The sequence below is a fragment of the Lontra canadensis genome, unplaced genomic scaffold (genome assembly GCF_010015895.1).
Source record: "Lontra canadensis isolate GAN:19392208 unplaced genomic scaffold, GSC_riverotter_1.0 scaffold44, whole genome shotgun sequence".
Lineage (NCBI taxonomy): Eukaryota > Metazoa > Chordata > Mammalia > Carnivora > Mustelidae > Lontra > Lontra canadensis.
The window spans coordinates 10,813,948-10,820,318 of NW_022631038.1; the positions used below are offsets into that span (position 1 = coordinate 10,813,948).

Consider the following 6,371-nt stretch of genomic DNA (forward strand, 5'->3'; position numbering starts at 1 on the left):
AGCCGAAGGCAGCAGCTTAACCCACTGAACCACCCAGGCGCCCTAATTGGGTATTTTGAAAAATTTATCTTAGCAATGATTTTTATTTTGCATATAGTGATATTAAACTTTTAAGTTATATTTGACATTTGATGTATAGTAATTCTTATATTCAATTAATATTGCAGAATAACCAATGACCACAAATTCAGCAACTTAAAAAGAACTCCATTATTATCATCCTGTTCTATAAACCAGAAATGCAGTACAGTGTGACTGTCTTTTTCCCCTTTGGTGGCTTTGCAGCTTTCTCTTTATATTTGGTTTTGTGAAATTTGAGTATGACCTACCTAGGTGTGGTCTTCTTTGTGTTCATCCAGGAATTCTCTGAGCCTCAGTGTATGGAAGAGGAAAAGCCAACAAAGTGTCGACTCATTCAGAATGTTTACGTCTTTCCATGATCGTATCCCATCCTTTTCTTTCTGAATTTGTCAAATAAATTTGACAATTTGGTTAATTTTAGCACTCTCAAACATTTACTTTTTCTATTTTGTCCAGAGTTTACAATTGCTATACTTAAGAGGTTTTGACCAATAAATACTACCCAGCCATTATCATAACAAGTATTTTCAGCTTCCTCTTTGATATTTAGAATTGTTGGGGTGAAAACAAATTACTTTGCAAAATACTTGAATTTCAAGGCTATCTTTTTTTTGTATTAAATATCCATCTTGGAAAATAACAGATAAAAAATGAATGTTTTCTGTCAGACTGTGACTCTGATAATTTGGTGATTTCCTGTGATATTAGTTGTTTTTGGTTGAATAGAGGGAAGTAAATCACCCACAAAATATTCAGAAAAAAGTACATTCATCTATTTCAAAGTTTATTTTTATTACATAACAAACTCTGTCTATAGGGCAGAATTATCAGTGGATATAGAGTTAGAAAAACAGTTAAATTATTGGTTTGGATCACTGTATTCTAACAGTTCACAAATGCATTTGAATTGAAATTATTTTTATAATATTGATATTAATTAAATGATACTACTGTATATTTTTATAACATATGTTGATATTATTTACGTTTCAACAAAGAATAACATTATCTTTTATAACCAATCTCAAGGGGCACCTCAGTGGCTCTGTTGGTTAAGAGTCTGCTTCCCACTCAGGTCATGATCTTGGGGTCCCGGGGTCAGGAGGATTGACCCCTGGGTCGAGCTCATTGCTCAGTGGAGAGTCTGCTTCTTCCCCTCCCTCTGTCCCCCCTCCTTGTGTTCTCGTGTGCATGCTCTGCTCTTTCTCTCAAATAAATGGGCAAAAACTCTTTAAAAACTAAAACAAAACCAAAAACCTCAAAAAAAAGAGAAAAGTTTTCTTTCCCTAGATATTACTTTGAGTATAGTAGACAGCAATCCATTCTTTTATTTTGTACTCATATTCAGAACATTATCAGTGTTACTGTCTCTAAACATTTTAAATTAACTTATCATCTTCAGAAGGTATTTTCTTGTTTTCTCACCCTTCCTCAACTTTCACTATGTACCTACCATGTACCAATCATAATATCTGCTTAAAATATATGAATGGCTATTTTCACTTGGAAAACTTACAACTCTGTCATGTAGAAAGAAATAATTTTAAATTCCACATCAGTTCAGGATGGAAAAGTGGAATCCTCAAAAATAATCTAAGGGAAAATTTTCAATAAAAATATGTGAATATATCTGCTTAAAAACACATATATACAAATACTACACATAAATACCACATATAAACAAATACCAAAATAACTACAGTAAACAAATACCATAACTCTGAATGTTTGAAGAAGAGTTAAAAAATACTCCAAAATAAAATTAGAAATGCATATAAAATATATTAAAAGTAGTAGAAACAAATTGAAAATTTTATTAGTTGATCTCACTTTTGAGTATTTTAAGTTTCTGATATTATAATATAATTATATCATATGTTATATATTATATTAAAATATAATTATATTATTGAAAATTTTTATGAGGAAGCATATTTTCTTCATGTCTTTAGACCTAATGATTGACTTATTTAATTCCTTACAATTTTTACATTTTGGTTAACTGCGTATAGATGGAGGCAAATGGTTTGGAGATGAAAGTATCAAATTAAGAATTAAAATCATTTTACTAAAATCAATTCTAGAGTATGGATTAGGTTTGCATATATCACAGATAACATGAACCCACACCTATACACAAATAAATGTCTTTCCAAAAATGATTTTACTCTCATGAAAAATAGCATGCAGTAAAATCAAATGCTAATCGTTCAGAAAAAGTATTGTTGATTTTAATAATCAATTTTTAAAAATGAGCTATCATTTTTGTAAAAAAATTATAAGTTTTGTCAATTGAAATAACACTTGAAGCAAAATGAAAATATTTTTAACATTTTCCTAGCACTGATAAATTATCAGAAAAATACTGATTTGAAATAGTATTATTAAAATGATGTTAATAAAATGGTTCTTATTCATACTCAACTTGGAAAAAAAATCTTACCATCTTTTTTGTCCTCACCCCAAAAATATTGGAATCTATAAAAGTATAATAGTTATGTTTCCTTTATTTGATTTCTCCTCATATATTTATGGTTTGTAATGGTTTTAATGACCTGTAGATAGGATTTTTCCAACAGGTAATAATGCCTGTAAAAATTGCCATTTTTATAGATTAAAAATTATTTTTTTTCTGCCAGGAAATAATCAATGCTAGGTCATCATTATTTAAATAAGTAGATGATTATATAGCTAAAGGGAAAAATATGATATATGTGGAAAATTTTACTTTTTTAATAATTGAAGGATATTTTCTTCAACTAATACAGATGCTTTTTATTTGTCACCTCTTTATTGAAAGTACATTAGCCTAAGTTCACTACTGAGTATATACCTAATGGAAGGAATAAATCTTTGAACACCACTGAGAGTACAAATTTGGCTGTGGCCTGTGCAACATCTCAAGGTTAATGGATGGAAAAGTTATAAGTCAATATAAACTTCTGTCCTTGACTTATTCAGAAACATGGGTTTTATAGTAAAAACTGATTATATCTCTATTCTATTTACTGTTACATCTTTGTCAAAGTATTTCACAATTTGGGTAATAAAATTATTTTTCTATATAGATTAGATAATATAAAGTTTATAATTGTCTTTGAATTATGTTACTTATACAGAATCTCATGTATTTCCTTGAGATAAAAGCTCAATAGATGTTATCTCTCCCTTTTTTTTTTTTCTATCAGACTAATGGTCCCAATGTCTCCACTACTAATATTGACACCTAGTGCACATAATTTAAAAATAATGCTTATAATATAGGTATTTTGTGATGGTAAGGACTTTATGTTTTTAGATACACTGATTGTCTTTGACTTTTTAATAATTATTTGTTGGTGGAGGAAATGAAAAACATAGATTGATGTTACATAATGATTTAAATGTAATGACAAAGCTTTATAGGCTGTTATATACTAAATGTTTGTGTGTCCCCAAAATTCCTATGTTGAAAATCTAACCCTCCATGTGATGGTATTTGGAGATAGGGCCTTTGGGAAGTGATTAGGTCATGCATATGGAGTCATGAAGTGGATTAGCCCTTACAAGAGCAAACACAAGAGAGCTTCTTTCTTTTCTCTGCTGTCTACCATCTAATCTTTATAGCCAGGAGGCACCATATACAAACAAGAAAGTGAGCTCTCATCAAACACAAAATCTGTAAGGAGGGTATTAGGAGGTGGAGGATTTGGACGGTGCTTAGGTCATAAGAATGGAACTCTCACGAATGAGATTAGTGTCATTTACTGGTGACCCCAGAGAAATCCCTCATCCCCTCTACCATTTAGGGACACTAGGAGAGAGCAGCTATCTATGCACCAGAAAGCAAGCTCTTACAGGACATTAGATCTGATGGTGCCTTTATCTTTGACTTTCCAACCTTCAAAACTGTGAGAAATAAGTGTTAGTTAAGCCTCCCAGTCTATGGTATTTTTGTTATGGAAGCCAGAATTAAGACAGAAATGCTACCAAAAATTAGTACCAGGAGTGTTCTTTAAGGAGAGATCTCTATTTGGGCTCCATACTAAAGCATGCTTCAGATAGATCACATGTACCAGTGCATTCAGAGAAGGAAGAATTACAGTCACATTTTAGGATTTGGGGCTTCTACCTTATGAAATATCATGGGACAAACTTGGCAGCTTCAGCAAACAGACGTGGCGTCCAAGGACAATACTGATGTGACTATCTTGAAAGAGAATTCTCATTCTCATGCTTTTCAGCTTTCTTCTAACCATTGTCCCGTAGATGCTAAATTTAGCCCATAATACTTAATTAAAATGAACTTTGAATCTATGCTCTAGGATAAAAATAGTTACCCAAGTGACCCTGTGTTGAGCAGCAATGGGAAAGCGGAGGTAATGAGTTTCCCACTTAACCTTGTTCCCCATGAAAAACTCTATTTTCATTTCTGTGTACTCTGACATTCTTCATAAGGTTATTCATAGAGAAAGACTCTGACGCTCCAAAAAAAAAAAATGTTAAAAGCTACTGTTTTAAAACATTGACTAAAACAGTATATGAAAGTACATAGACCAAACAACTTAATAGCTACTGAAATAATCAGAGAACTGCTTTACCCTCATATTTTAAGGTGCCTCCATTGTTATTACACCATTTCAAAGAAAATGTTTTCAAATTTTTCATTCCAAAATTGTAAAATTATTTAAGTTTAGTAGGAGTTTCCATCATAACCAAATACTATGATCATTAAATCGAGCCATCTACAATTGCCATTTTTATAGATTAAAAATTATGTAATGCTGAGTGCTTGCTTCAGCAACACATACACTAAAATTGGAATGATACGAGAAAATTAGCATGGCCTGTAGGCAAGGATGGCATGCAAATTCAGGAAGTGTTCCATATTTTTTTAAAAGAAAAAAAATGATAGAATGTTGATAATCTTATATGACTCCTTCTGCTGTGCTCCACTGTGTTCAAGAACAGAGACGTATGCATGCATGTAAAGGAAACATTTCAAACTGGGATGGTGGGGCACATACACAGATAGATGGCACATAGCACTGTAGCTACGCTTCAGTACAGTTTCTCAAATAGGAGAATGGGAGAAAGAGAGAGACACATTGAGACAGACAGACAGGCCAGTTTGACTTTTACAGAGGTTTAGAAGAAAATAATTTTGGGTAGGATGTAAGACCGGGCTGAAAGTTCCTTGAAGGCTGACAGAGAAAGTAAGCTGGATGTGGAAGGAGAGAGAACTGGTGGAAACTTCTTGACACAGACACAGGTCCTGAACATATATGGATTTTATTTTGTATGTGTGCACATACATACTTTGGAGAATTAAAAGTAAGAGAATTATGTGGATGCGTATAAATTCATAGAGAAGCTGGTTATTCATTATCGCCTTAATTTATAAACTTGTCAGCCACATAAATGAGGCAATTAGCCAGAGACATATCATAGACTTATCTCTGAGATAGAGGTCAGAGGAAATATTTTCTTCAAATTCTTTATCTTTAGGAGCTTGATGCACATTAAAACACCATGTCATTTTTATCTCCTTTTTATGACATTGAGGTTCATCTCTATTAAGTTTCTTTAAATTGAGTATTGTTTTTAAACCAATCATAAAGTGGTAGAAAATATATGCATTGTAAAGTTTATCTGAGGTCAACATTATAAACACAAAGAATTAATGGTTAAAAAGTCTTACTTTTTTAGTCTAAAGAACAAACTTCCCAAAAGAAATTTTGCAAAATTAGAAAAGCACTCTTTGAGCAAGAAGGTATTTTTTCCCCTAACTTTCCAAATTTTAGTAATGCTAACTAAATCAATAATAAGAATATTTTAGGAGAAGAATTGAAGCCTTCTCAAGGCAGTATTGTGCCTTTTTTTTCAAGAAAACAAGAACAATTTTTACAAAACAAAAGCTATCCATTTAAGTTGATCTAAATAAGTTTAAGTCAGATAATGTATGGAAGTTATATGACATTTCTTAGCTTTCATTTGGAACACTGTATATAATTATGAAAAATCAAAGCCATTCCTTTTATAATATGCATTATATATTACAACATTTTTTTCTTTGTTATATTTCAGATTATTCATTTCTCCTGGTTAGCTTTAAATATTAAGTCTTTATGACATTCTTATTATTCATTATCTGGTCCTCCCCCCTCCAGCCCCATTCCATATATTCACATATTGGAATGTAAGATTTCTCTTCAGGTTTACCAGTGATTTAACAGAAAACAAACAAAACTTTTTAAGATGAATTTTTCAGTATGAAAATGATGGGAATAGTGAGCAAATAAAATAAATGT

General features: G+C 31.5%; 1 non-coding gene across 1 annotated transcript; it reads left to right on the forward strand.

Annotated features, from left to right (window-relative positions):
- The first annotated feature begins 4,848 nt into the window (after window positions 1-4,848).
- On the forward strand, window positions 4,849-4,954 carry LOC116876249. Its single transcript, XR_004384369.1, has one exon. It is a non-coding gene; the product is annotated as a U6 spliceosomal RNA (small nuclear RNA).
- Window positions 4,955-6,371: the final 1,417 nt, after the last annotated feature.